This window comes from Oncorhynchus keta, chromosome 30 (genome assembly GCF_023373465.1).
Source record: "Oncorhynchus keta strain PuntledgeMale-10-30-2019 chromosome 30, Oket_V2, whole genome shotgun sequence".
Classification (NCBI taxonomy): domain Eukaryota; kingdom Metazoa; phylum Chordata; class Actinopteri; order Salmoniformes; family Salmonidae; genus Oncorhynchus; species Oncorhynchus keta.
The window spans coordinates 35,082,911-35,097,632 of record NC_068450.1 but is presented as its reverse complement, the minus strand read 5'-3'; the positions used below and the strand labels follow the sequence as shown (position 1 = coordinate 35,097,632).

General features: G+C 43.1%; 1 pseudogene; it reads right to left on the bottom strand.

Annotated features, from left to right (window-relative positions):
* The window catches only part of LOC118363448 (39S ribosomal protein L11, mitochondrial-like), a 50,128-nt pseudogene that overhangs the window by 5,006 nt on the left and 30,400 nt on the right, over positions 1-14,722 (bottom strand).

Below are 14,722 nucleotides of genomic sequence, written 5' to 3'. Positions count from 1 at the left end.
CAGAAGAAAAGGTCTTTGTTTCTGGTCATTTTGAGCCTGTAATCGAACCCACAAATGCTGATGCTCCAGATACTCAACTAGTCTAAAGGCGGCCAATATTATTGCTTCTTTAAAATCAGCAGAACAGTTTTCAGCTGTGCTAACATAATTGCAAAAGGGTTTTCTAATGACCCTTTAAAATGATCAACTTGGATTAGCTTACACAACGTGCCATTGGAACACATGAGTGATGGTTGCTGATAATGGGCCTATGTAGATATTCCATTTTTAAAAAAGCACTTTCCAGCTACAATAGTAATTTACAACATTAACAATGTCTACACTGTATTTCTGATCAATTGTGTTATTTTAATGGACAAATGTTTTTATTTTTATTTCAAAAAACAAGGACATTTCTAAGAGACCCCAAACGTTTGAATGGTAGTGTACCTGGGAGTACAACAGAGAATGAGTTTTTCAATGCCAAGTATTGTTCCAATGTTAATGACACTGGGCACTTTGAGACAAGAGTCTTACTCGTTGATGATCTCAACGCCCAACGAGCGAGCCAAACCGATGATGCTCTTGACGACCGTCTCTAAGGAAGCATTCTGCATCTTGAAGGCCTCGTCCTGTGCCTTGACCTGAGCGATCTCATACACAGCTCTCCACAGACACCCTCCCGGCTGTCTCATAGCCTAGAGATGGAGAAAGAGATAAGAGTCCAAAGTGGAAATAGGATGAAGAAACCGAGGGGAGCGAAGGGTGGAAGAAAGAGAAAGGGTAAGGAGCAAAAAGGAGGGCAGAGTGTGGAGGAAAAAAACGAGGTAGTGATCAAAGGGAGGAGAAGGCACAGAAGGAGGAAATCCATAATTCTCTTTCCTTAGCCCACCACTTTTCCTACTACCTTCCTCCTGCCTGTAATTGCCTGGCTTAAAGCCCCCCCCCGATCATAAATATATCATCAATCAAAGAAGTCCAATCTCCACCTCAACGCCCTGTGTGAGACGTCTGCGTCTGCCCGTCCGGTACGGGCCTGGCCTCAGACAGCCGGCTACAGAGATGGAGTGAGGTGGGGAAACCAGCCAACAATGTCCAAACCTTGCCGGTTTTACTGGCCCCCTTTCTGGATGCCAGCCACCTGCTTGAGGAAGTAAGACACTGTGGGTTGGCCGATCTTCAGGTCATACGTCCTGTCAGGCTGCAGTGAGAAAGAGTAAGACATGAAAGAGAGCTAGATCAAGAGAGTAGGGAAGAGAGTTCATTTTAGATGCGTTTTAATCCATCAATCGAGGTGTGATCAAAGTGGAACGGAAGCTGTATGAAATGGAAGTTGCTCTCACAGCCTCTGTTCTGCGTTAACTTGTCAATGGAATGATCTATCATCAGTGACCTCGCAATGAAATGACACCATTTTCTTTTATGAAATAGCCATTCGCTGGGATGGCCTAAATCTCCTGGCATCGATCTGGTGGACAATAGCAACATCCGAGAATTACTCTTGATTTAGGGATGGTGACTTTGTAAAATAGGAAGATTTGCTACTGCTCTTTCCTTTTTGTTGAACAGGATGAGTCAGAGACAGGGAGAAAGAAATGAAGGAACAATGAACACAAGACTGATCGAGGCTGCAAGGTTCCAACAGCCCTGTGGCATGCCAGTGAGAGAGACACTTGCACTATACTAGCTAAACCAAGTCTGGGCAATTAGGCCTGGCTTGCAGTGGGCGTTCCAAATCATCCCAAAGGTGTTTTATGGGGTTGAGGCCAGGACAGGTATTGTCATGCTGAAACAGGAAAGGGCCTTCGCCAAACTGATGCCACAAAGTTGGAAGTACAGAATTGTATAGAATGTCATTGGATGCTGTAGCGGTAAGATTTCCCTTTACTGGAACTAAGGGACCTAGCCCAAACCATGAAAAACAGCCCAAGACCATCCTCCACCAAACTTTACAGTTGGCACTATGTATTGGGGCAAATAGTGTTCTCCTGGCATCCGCCAAACCCAGATTCGTCAGTCAGACTCATCACACTAGAGAACGCATTTCCACTGCTCCAGAGTCCATTGGCGGTGAGCTTTACACCATTCCTGCCGACGCTTGGCATTGCACATGGTGATCTTTGGCTTGTGCTCAGCCATGGATATCCATTTCTTGAAGCTCCCGATGAACAGTTTTTGTGCTGACGTTGCTTCCAGAGGTAGTTTGGAACTCTGTAGTGAGAGTTGCAACCGAGGACAGACGATTTTTACACGCTGTGCCTTTCAGCACTCGGAGGTCCCGTTCTGTGAGCTTGTGTGGCCTACCACTTCGCGGCTGAGCCATTGTTGCTCCTCAATAACAGCACTTACAGTTGACCGGGGCAGCTCTAGCAGGGCAAAAATTTGACGAACTGACTTGTTGGAAAGGTGGCATCCCATGACAGTTCCACGTTGAAAGTCACTGAGCTCTTCAGTAAGCCCATTATACTGCCTATGTTTGTCAATGGAGATTGCATGGCTGTGTGCTTGATTTTATACAACTGTCAGCAACGGGTGAAGCTGAAATATCCAAATCCACTAATTTGAAGACGTGTCCAAATACTGGTGTATATATAGTGTATTATATAAAGCATGACAAACAATACTCAGTAGATCGACACGGCAAGGGAAATTCTACATGCATTGGGTTAGTAACCAAACGGTTGGTGTATCGAATCCCCGAGCTGACAAGGTAAAAATCTGTCATTCTGCCCCTGATCAAGGCAGTTAACCCGGGCGCCGAAGAAGTGGATTAAGGCAGCCCTCCGCACCTCTCTGATTTAAAGGGGTTAAGGCAGCCCTCCGCACCTCTCTGATTTAAAGGGGTTAAGGCAGCCCTCCGCACCGCTCTGATTTAAAGGGGTTAAGGCTGCCCTCCGCACCTCTCTGATTTAAAGGGGTTAAGGCAGCCCTCCGCACCTCTCTGATTTAAAGGGGTTAAGGCAGCCCTCCGCACCTCTCTGATTTAAAGGGGTTAAGGCAGCCCTCCGCACCTCTCTGATTTAAAGGGGTTAAGGCAGCCCTCCGCACCTCTCTGATTTAAAGGGGTTAAGGCAGCCCTCCGCACCTCTCTGATTTAAAGGGGTTAAGGCAGCCCTCCGCACCTCTCTGATTTAAAGGGGTTAAGGCAGCCCTCCGCACCTCTCTGATTTAAAGGGGTTAAGGCAGCCCTCCGCACCTCTCTGATTTAAAGGGGTTAAGGCAGCCCTCCGCACCTCTCTGATTTAAAGGGGTTAAGGCAGCCCTCCACACCTCTCTGATTTAAAGGGGTTAAGGCAGCCCTCCGCACCTCTCTGATTTAAAGGGGTTAAGGCAACCCTCCGCACCTCTCTGATTTAAAGGGGTTAAGGCAGCCCTCCGCACCTCTCTGATTTAAAGGGGTTAAGGCAGCCCTCCACACCTCTCTGATTTAAAGGGGTTAAGGCAGCCCTCCGCACCTCTCTGATTTAAAGGGGTTAAGGCAGCCCTCCGCACCTCTCTGATTTAAAGGGGTTAAGGCAGCCCTCCGCACCTCTCTGATTTAAAGGGGTTAAGGCAGCCCTCCACACCTCTCTGATTTAAAGGGGTTGGGTTAAATGCGTTAAAACACATTTTAGTTGAATGCATTCGGTTGTACAACCGACTTGGTATCCCCCTTTATATACACAAAAGGACATTTGGGTACTGAGGAGATGCTTGTAGTGACCAGCAGATGGAGCCCGTGAGTAAGAGTGAGGCTGCAGGTGGGTTGGACAAAGTTCTGAGTCTTTCTGTCAAAGTCGATGCCTATGGGGTTTACAAGGCTTAATCTGTTCCCTCATTAGATATTCCACATATGCACTGACATCAATGCATGTATAATTGGATAGAGGACTTTGAAAATGATTAACAAAAAAACACTGCTGTATGAGATATGAAAAATTAATACCATATGGGGAAAAAAATCATAAAAGACACTTTACGATGATTCTATCCTCTTTACGATGATTCTATCCTCTTATACACGCGAAATTCTTGGAGACTTTTACGTCCCCCCGGAAAACGCTAGATGAATGAATGCAAACGGAAAAGCTTACTTCAGTGGAACAGTATGAATAATGGAGGTTCTTGGGTAATGGTATGCAGCCAGTGAAATCAGGCAGGATCTCTGAAAGGGTAAGCTGTAGGGGGCACGGCTGGGTACACTGAGTGAGTAGTATTTTTAACACACCTTAACATGAATCTGGATGGGCAGAGGGATTCCCTTCCTTGAGCTCTTCTGTCTTCTCGTTGAAGTCCTAGCAGAACTGGCCAATAGGGATGCCTTTCTGATGGAGACAGAAGGAGAAAAGACAGAGAGACGGGTGAAATGTTTTAAAATGGATGAGGAGTCTGGACCTGCAAAAACATCCATCCGATTGTCACTCATAGTGGGTGCGGCTCACTGCTGGAATACCAATAACTGCTGGGGTCTGTCAATCAATCACAGGGCTTTTCAGAGTGGGCTGAGTGTATGTGCACGCATGACCGCTCTGGGGAGTGAGAGCATTTGCAGGTGTGGGTGGTTGTGTGTGTGTCGTTGTTTCTGTAGTGTGTGTGTGTGTGGTTGTTTATGTCCGTCTGTCTGTGTTAAAGTGCACACGTGTGTGTGTGTATGTGTGTCAGGGGGGTATGACAGAATCCATGTGCGTGGCCGCTGAGTGGGAGACCTGAGATGAATGAGCCTGGCGTTTCCAGTGCCTGCCAGGCCAACCAGAGCGGAAGCTAAATGGATGGGTGACATTAAGTCAACACGCGCCACTGGCATTCCCTTCTCTTGTCAGGCCTACCTCCACACACCCACAGCACAATAAGCCATTTCTCAGAGTTGCATTGGGAGGCAATGACTAATCAGCAATCTAATTACTGCCGTTTAAATTTCAACTGACCTTCAACAGCCATCTTTCCCCTAAGGCAACGGGCACGCTTTGATTGAAATGTTTCTCTCAGAATAAGCAAAGAGCGAGAAACAGATTTTTGACCACAGTCTAATGGTGCTATGAGCTGCTGTGCTGCCGTGATGGACCATGTTGAACACTGCCTGCAGTTCCTAATTATGTTACTAATGAAAAGCCATTCATCCCAGCAGACATTATTCAATGACAGGAGGATGAGGAGGACCTTTATTTGGGACTAATGGAGCAGAAAAGCTCTTTTAACAGCTCTCTTAACTCTATGTGAGAAAAAAAACTAATGAATGTGAATCGATCCATCCATTTATCTGTCAATCCCATCGATCTATCTTACTGCCTCTATCACAGGAGGCTGCTGAGAGGACGGCGGCTTATAATAATGGCTGGAACAGAGTCAATAGAATGGCAAACGCATGGAAACTCCGTGTTGGATGTATTTGATACCATTCCACAGATTCCGCTCCAGCCATTACCACGAGCCCGTCCTCCCCAATTAAGGTGCCACCAACCTCCTGTGCTCTCCATGTATCTCAGCATTTATAGAAACCCAACCTGACTGAAGTTACAACACACCGTGTGTCGTCAAGACTCATATTGTTTCAGAGCAGATGAGAACCATTTGAATGATAAAACCTCAGTAATGAAAAGCCATAAAGTCCCTGGAGCCCATCCCCCCCCCATGTCCCTCAGCTGCTTATTAACAGTAATCCTATGTCAACCTCACTTCTGTCTACTGCCTTCCCTCCCCTCCTTCCTCTTCCTCCCATAAAACAACAGAGCTAAACAAACAAATGGGGAGGAGGGGAGGACAGAAAGAAAATGTCTAATTAAACAAGGCTTAATATAAAGGCTGTGCTCCCCGCACACAGATCCGGGCTCCCCTTCTCTCTTCCTCGTTCCTTCCGTTCTCCCCCATAAGATAATGATCTGTCGGAGACTCTACGGCCAATGAACAATGACACGAAAAGCCACACAGACTAGCAGACTAGAGGAGATGGGTCTAATGCCGTTATAAAGTGCTTAAGCATAGACAGAGGGACATGTATGCAGTCAGACAAACGGACGGCCAATTATGCTAAAGAGAGGATGACAGAGAGGATGACATGAAAGGACCACAGACCAGTGGAGATGTTGTCCCATGGTGTTAGAAACAGATTAAAGGAACAGAGAGCAAGATGCAGAGAGAGAGTGAGCAAGATGCAGAGAGAGATGGAGAGAGAGAGAGAGATGCAGAGAGAGAGAGAGAGCGAGATGAGAGAGATAGAGAGAGAGAGAGAGAGAGAGAGAGAGAGATGCAGAGAGAGAGAGAGAGATGCAGAGAGAGAGAGATGCAGAGAGAGAGAGAGCACGAGATGGAGAGAGAGAGAGCACGAGAGAGATGCAGAGAGAGAGAGAGATGCAGAGAGAGAGATATGCAGAGAGAGAGAGAGAGAGAGAGATGCAGAGAGAGGAGATGCAGAGAGAGATGGAGAGAGAGAGAGATGCAGAGAGAGAGAGAGAGAGAGATGCAGAGAGAGATGAGAGAGAGAGAGCACGAGAGAGAGAGCAAGAGAGATGCAGAGAGCGAGAGAGAGGCAGAGAGCGATGCAGAGAGCGAGCAGAGAGAGAGAGAGAGAGAGAGAGAGAGAGAGCAGAGAGAGAGAGATAGAGAGAGAGAGAGAGAGAGAAGAGAGAGAGAGATCAAGGGAGATGCAGAGAGTGAGAGATGCAGAGAGAGAGAGCAAGAGAGAGATGCAGAGAGAGAGAGCAAGAGAGATGCAGAGAGTGAGAGATGCAGAGAGAGAGAGCAAGAGAGAGATGCAGAGAGAGAGAACGAGAGAGAGAGATGCAGAGAGAGAGAGATGCAGAGAGTTTGGGGATTTTATGACACCTCACGTCAATCGTAAATTATAATGCAGCAGACCAACTCCATCCTGGTCTCTAGTTTGGGCGAATGGATTGTCACTTTGTTACAGAAGAGTTTGCCGCCCAAAACTTCAACATCTAACAATGGACACTGGGACAATATATTTCAACATCCAATTGTTGGGAATGATGAGAGATTGAATATGGAAAATGAATGCCTATTTTGTGATGTCATTAAAAGTTGTATGAAGACGTTATACAGAAAACATTGTAACTTAGAGCTTTTACACTGTGTCCATCTGGTTTACATCCTTTACGTTGTGTAGAAATATCAAGGATAAAGAGAATGTTTTTGTGATGATAAGATTGGGATTTTAGTTCTCTAACGAGATCATAGTAAATGATGATACCGTGCTTAGTAACTAGCCACGCTCCAGGGAGCCCAGGGATTGTGTCAGCATGACGTAGACACCCCTTTTTACCAGAGGGTATACAGGATCAAATTAAGAATAAATATATCGGACTAGACGGACCACAAGCTGCAGCTTGGTCCACATTAGTCACGACCCCGGAACGCAACACAAGGTTGAAGACAAAAGATCCTCTAACAATCCAATGCTACTGTTGAGTAGCTGTTCTAAGTACTGTATCTAAGACAGTGAATTTAAGTAGGACCATCTGGTTATTCTCTTCAAATCATCGTTGCCTACACTGCTCTCATCCCCACTCCGGGATCATCGACATGGCTGATTAGCCATCCTCAGAAGACCACTCTTCCAGATGAGTGCAAGTAAACAGACAACTAAGAAGGACATTGTGACCTCGTGAACAATCAGAGACTTACACCTGAGAATGAAGGTGAAGGCCATCCGAAGAAATGGGGCCCAATCGAACCCTACTCACGAAGCGCAACCCTGCCCACAATGGCCTGAGCCCAACGAAGACCTCCAACACGTAAATACATACGTGACTTCGGGCAATGTATTAGCGCTACTGTAAGCATAGTTTCCAAATGTATCCAAGTGTTGCTTCTCTTTCGAACTCTCCATATTGTGTAACAAGTGTCATATTGTGTTAATACGATGACAACAGGTCCCTAGCGGACTAAGTTACTAATCAATAACCTACTGCGTGTGTGTGTGTATCCTATGTTATCATTTAGTTAGTTTGTAAAATAATCAAATCAATGTGTGTGGTACAGAATGATCAGTGAGACTCGGGTTTGTGCAGATTCACAAAGTCTGTAACGTTCAGAATGAGACTGATATGAGGAAATTATTAATTAGTGACTGTTATATCTATATATTCTTGAGTTTAATTCGGGAGACGGTAACTGGTTAAACAACTTTTTCCGTGGTGCCCCAAATTCCTAATGAGTTAATTGTTACATGATTAATTTAATCTAATAACAATTAAACGTAGTAGGTGAATTCGTGAATTATTCAATGAATAACAGTCATCACATTAATTATAGTCACGTCACGACAACCCAATAGAATCCCCATACTTTAACGATGACAACTTCTCCATCCTAGAGGAGGAGATCAACAATTTCCAGGCTCAAGGACATGTACTAGTCTGTGGCGACCTCAATGCCAGAACTGGACAAGAACCCGACAGACAACCTCAGCACACAGGTTGACAAACACCTACCTGGAGGTGACAGCATTCCCTTCCCGATATGCCACCCAGACACAATTACGACAACATTACCAACGAAAACGGGTCACAACTCCTACAGCTCTGTTGGACGGTATGTTTATTGTTAATGGTATGCTGAGGGAACTCCTATGGTAGGTACACCTATAGCTCATCTCTTGGCAGTAGTACTGTAGAAAACTTTAGCACTGACCTCAACCCAGAGTCAGTTCAGTCAGTCCACTGACACCACTATCAGACCACAGCAAAATCACACTATACTTGAACAGAGCTTTGCTCAATCACGAGGCATTAAAGCCAAAGGAATATTAAGAAATGCTATAGATGGAAGGAAAGCTGTGTTGAAATCTACCAAAAAAACTATTCGATTTCATGGACAAAATGTATCACTGTAATAGTGAAGGTGTAAATTTGGCAGTAGAAAACTTAAACAGTATATTTGACCTCTCAGCTTCCTTATCAAATCTAAACATTTAAAGCAGACAACCTAAGAAAATTAACAACAAATGAATTGATGAAAAATGCAAAAACATAAAGAAACGAATTGAGAAACCTATCCAACGAAAAACAAAAAGACCCAGAAAACCGCAGCCTTCACTATGGTGAATCACTAAAACAATACAGAAATACACTACGGAAAAGGGAACAGCACGTCAGAAATCAGCTCAATGTAATTGAAGAATCCATAGAATCTAACCACATCTAGGAAAATTGGAAAACGGAGATGTATGGATAAACCACTTCTCAAATCTTTTTGGCTCGATGACAAAGAACAAACAGCAAAAACATATTCAATATCTTAGAATCAACTATTAAAGACTACCAGAACCCACTGGATTCTCCAATTATAGTGAATGAACTACAGGACAAAATACAAACCCTCCAACCCCAAAAGGCCTGTGGGTTTGATGGTATCCTAAATGAAATGATAAAATATACAGACCACAAATTCAAATTGGCTATCCTTAAACGTTTTATCATCCTTAGCTCTGGCATATTCCACAATATTTGGAACCAAGGACTGCTCACCCCAATCCACAAAAGTGGAGACAAAATCGACCCCAATAACTACAGACTCGTACATTTCCTCAGCAAAAACAATGTACTGAGCAAATGTCAAATTGGCTTTTTATCAAATCACCGTACAACAGACCACGTATTCACCCTGCACACCCTAATTGACAAACAAACAGTCTTATCATGCTTCACTGACTTCAAAAAAGCTTGACTCAATTTGGCATTAGGGTCTGCTATACAAATTGATGGAAAGTGGTGTTAGGGGGAAAAAATCCAACATAAAAAATCCATGTACAAACAAGAGTGCGGTTAAAATTGGCAAAAAACAAATTTCTTCCCACAGGGCTGTGGGGTGAGACAAGGATGCAGCTTAAGCCCCACCCTCTTCAACATACAGTACCAAGTCAAAAGTGTGGACACCTGCTCATTCAAGGACAGCGGAGTCAATCACCACCTTCCGGAGACACCTGAAACCCCACCTCTTTAAGGAATACCTAGGATAGGATAAGTAATCCTTCTCACCCCCCTTTAAGATTTAGATGCACTATTGTAAAGTGACTATTCTACTGGATGTCATAAGGTGAATGCACCAATTTGTAAGTCACTCTGGATAAGAGCGTCTGCTAAATGACTTAAATGTAATGTAAATGTAATGTAAATGGTTTTTCTTTATTTTTACCATTTTCTACATAGTATAATAATGGTGAAGACATCAAAACGATGAAATAACACATTGAATCATGTAGTACCGTAATTTCCGGACTATAAGACGCTAGTTTTTTCCCACGCTTTGGAACTCGCAGTTTATACAATGACGTGGCTAATTTATGGATTTTTCCCGCTTTCACAAGATTCATGCCGCTAAAAAACTGAGCACCGTCACATGATGTGACGTAAATCGAGCGAGCTCAAACTTCCCATCATTCTGATTACGGTAGTCATTTTGTCACCCTCATCATGGCAAAGAAACGGAGAAATGCATATGATGCAGCTTTCAAGTTGAAGGCGATCAATCTGTTGGAAAAGGAAATAGAGCTGCTGACAGCGTGGAGCATTGTAAAAAAAATCCACTATCATCAACAGGTTTCGAAAGGCTGGACTGCTGCGTGTTGAAGAGGGCAGCGATCCAACATCGGATGAAACAATTCTGAGGCTATTCAACTCCGACACCGAAGGAGATGACTTCAGTGGTTTCAGAGCACAGGAGGAGGAAGATAGTGACCAATGACTTTCTTGGTAGGCTACTGTTGAATTTTTGTTACAAGCCGTGTTTCGTTTAAAGGCTGTGTAAAGTTAATTTGTTTCAATGTACCGGTAGGCACCTGCGGCTTATAGACATGTGCGGCTTATTTATGTAAAAAATACATATTTTTTAATAATTCAGTGGGTGCGGTTTATATTCAGGTGCGCTTAAACTTGTTAGGGATTTGGTTAGATGGCGGGACCAAATCAGCGGAATTTTCAAGAGCGCCACCTATAGTTTTTGATAAAACTCAAACTTTCATTAAAACACACATGCAAGGTACTGAATTAAAGCTACCCTCATTGTGAATCTAGCCACCAAGTCAGATTTGTAAAATGCTTTTCGGCGAAAGCATGAGAAGCTATTATCTGATAGCATGCACCCCCCAAAATACTGGAACGTCACCTAAAACAACAGATTTTGCAGTAGCCGGCGCTACCCAAAACGCAGGAAATAAAATATAAAACATTCATTACCTTTGATGAGCTTCTTTCTTGGCACTCCTATATATCCCATAAACATCACAATTGGGTCTTTTTCCCGATTAAATCCGTCATTGTATAGCCAAAATGTCGTTTTCCTTAGACCGGTCTGATCCAGGAATATTCCATTTTCCAAGACGCAACGTCACTTTTTAAAATTACAAAAGTTGCCTATAAACTTTTACAAATCACTTCAAACTACTTTTCTAAACCAACTTTAGGTATTAATAAACGTTAATAATCTATAAAATTGATCACGGGGCGATCTGTATTCGATATCAGCAAGTCTTGAAATCATCGTCCATTGTTTACAATTTCACAACATCCTGTGGTGAGCCTAAAACAGGAAGGGCCAAAACGTCATCAAACCAAGGATAAAGCAAACTTTTAATGCCAGTACCGGCGACATCGTGTGGAAGCTGTAGGCGTTTACAGGGCATCCTCATTTATTTTCTGTTGCCTTAGACAATACATTGACTGGCGGATTGATATTTTTTTGTGTGTTTTTGGCGAACAGTTTTTCGAGGGATTTTTACTCCTAAACACGTTATGTTATAGCCACAGACACGATTTAACCAGTTTTAGAGACTTCAGAGTGTTTTCTATACACACATACTTATCACATGCATATACTATATTCCTGGCATGAGTAGCAGGACTTTGAAATGTTGCGAGATTTTTAACAAAAAGCTGCAAAAATTCGCATGATCCCTAACAGGTTTTAATAGTCCAGCAATTACGGTAAACTAAAAAGTGTTAAACCAATCAAAACATTTGCGATTTTTCAAAGTAGCCACCCTTTGCCTTGATGACCGTTTTTCACACTCTTAGCCAGCTCTCAACCAAGCTTCATGAGGAATGCATTTCAATTAACCAATGTGCCTTGTTAAAAGTTAAATAATGGAATTGCTTTCCTTCTTAATGCGTTTGAGCCAATCAGTTGTGTTGTGGCAAGGTAGGGGTGGTATACAGAAGATAGTCCTATTTGGTAAAAGACCAAGTCCATGTTATGGCAAGAACAGCTCAAATAAGCAAAGCGAAACGACAGTCCATCATCACTTTAAGACATGAAGTTTCATGAACTTTCAAAGTTTCTTTAAGTGCAGTCGCAGAAACCATCAAGCGCTATGATGAAACTGGCTCTCATGAGGAACGCCACAGGAAAGGAAGATCCAGAGTTACCTCTGCTGCAGGGGATAAGTTCATTAGAGGTACCAGCATCAGCTATTGCAGCCCATATAAATGCTTCACAGAGTTCAAGTAACAGACATCTCTACATCAACTGTTCAGAGGAGACTGAGTGAATCAGGCCTTCATGGTCGAATTGCTGCAAAGAAACCACTACTAAAGGACACCAATTAGAAGAAGAGACTTGTTTAGGTAAAAAAACACGAGCAATGGACATTAGATCGTGGAAATCTGTCCTTTCATCAGGAGTCCAAATTTGAGATTTTTTGTTCCAGCCGCCGTGTTGGAACCATAAAGCAGCCAACAAGTGCTCAGCATATGTGGAAACTCCTCCAAGACTGTTGTAAAAGAATTCCAGGTGAAGCTGGTTGAGAGAATGCCAAGAGTGTGCAAAGCTGTCAAGGCAAAGGGTGAATACTTTATAGAATCTAAAGTATATTTTTATTTGTTGAACACTTTTTGGGTTACTACATGATTCCATATGTGTTATTTCATAGTTGAGGTCTTCACTACTTTTTGACGATGTAGAAAATAGTAAAAATAAAGAAAAACCCTTGAATGAGTAGGTGTGTCCAAACTTTTAACAGGTACTGTATATATCAACGAATTGGCGAGGGCACTAGAACAGTCTGCAGCATCCGGCCTCACCATACTAGAATGAGAAGTCAAATGTCTACTTTTTGCTGATGATCTGGTGCTTCTGTCCCCAACCAAGGATGGCCTACAGTACCACCTAGATCTTCTGCACAGATTCTGTCAGACCTGGGCCCTGACAGTGAATCTCAGTAAGACAAAAATAATGGTGTTCCAAAAAAGGTCCCATTGCCAGGACCACAAATTCCATCTAGAGTACACAAAAAACAATATATACCTCAGCCTAAACATTAGCGCCACAGGTAACCTCGACAAAGCTGTGAATGATCTGAGAGACAAGGGCCTTCTATGCCATAAAAATTAACACAAAATTTGACACACCAATTAGGATCTGGCAAAAAATTATTGAATGAGTTATAGAACCCATTGCCCTTTATGGTTGTGAGGTCTGGGGTCCGCTCACCAACTAAGAATTCTCAAAATGGGACACTGAATTCTGTAAAAATACAACGTAAAACACCAAATAATGCATGCAGAGCAGAATTAGGCCGATACCCGCTAATGATCAAAATCCAGAAAAGAGCCGTTAAATTCTACAACCACCTAAAAGGAAGCTATTCCCAAACCTCCATAACAAAGCCATCACCTCCAGAGAAATAAACCTGGAGAAGAGCCCCCTAAGCAAGCTGGTCCTGGGGCTCTGTTCACAAACACAGACAGACCCCACAGAGCCCCAGGACAGCAAAATAATTTGACCCAACCAAATCATGAGAAAACAAAAAGATAATTACTTGACACATTGGAAAGAATTAGCCAAAAAACAGAACAAACTAGAATGCTATTTGGCCCTAAACAGAGAGTACACAGTGGCAGAATACCTGATAAAAAAAGCCAGACTACGGTTTGCAACTGCACATAGGGACAAAGATCGTACTTTTTGGAGAAATGTCTTCTGGTCTGATAAAACAAAAATAGAACTGTTTGGCCATAAAGACCATCGTTATGTTTGGAGGAAAAAGGAGGAGGCTTGCAAGCCAAAGAATACCATCCCAACCGTGAAGCACGAGGGTGGCAGCATCATGTTGTGGGGGTGCTTTGCTGCAGGAGGGACTGGTGCACTTCACAATAGATGGCATCATGAGGGAGGAAAACGATGTGGACATATTGAAGCAACATCTCAAGACATCAGTTAACAAGTTAAAGCTTGGTTGCAAATGGCTATTCCCAATGGACAAATGACCCCAAGCATACTTCCAAGTTGTGGCAAAATGGCTTAAGGACAACAAAGTCAAGGTATTGGAGTGTCCATCACAAAGTCCTGACCTCAAAATCCTATTGAAAATTTGAGGGCAGAACTGAAAAAGCGCATGCGAGCAAGGAGGCCAATATGAGGAATGGGCCAAAATCCACCCAACTTATTGTGGGAAGCTTGTGGAAGGCTACCCGAAGGCAACGCTACCAAATACTAATTGAGTGAATGTAAACTTCTGACCCACTGGGAATGTGATGAAATAAATAAAAGCTGAAATAAATCAATCATTCTCTCTACTATTATTCTGACATTTCACATTCTTAAAATAAAGTGGTGATCCTAACTGACCTAGGACAGGGAATTTTAACTAGAATTAAATGTCAGGAATTGTGAAAAACAGAGTTTAAATGTATTTGGCTAAGGTGTATGGAAACTTCCGACTTCAACTGTATTTCCCTCAGATTACACAGGCCCACAAAGAATTTGAAAACAAATCCAATTTTGATAAACTCCCATATCTATTGGGTGAAATACC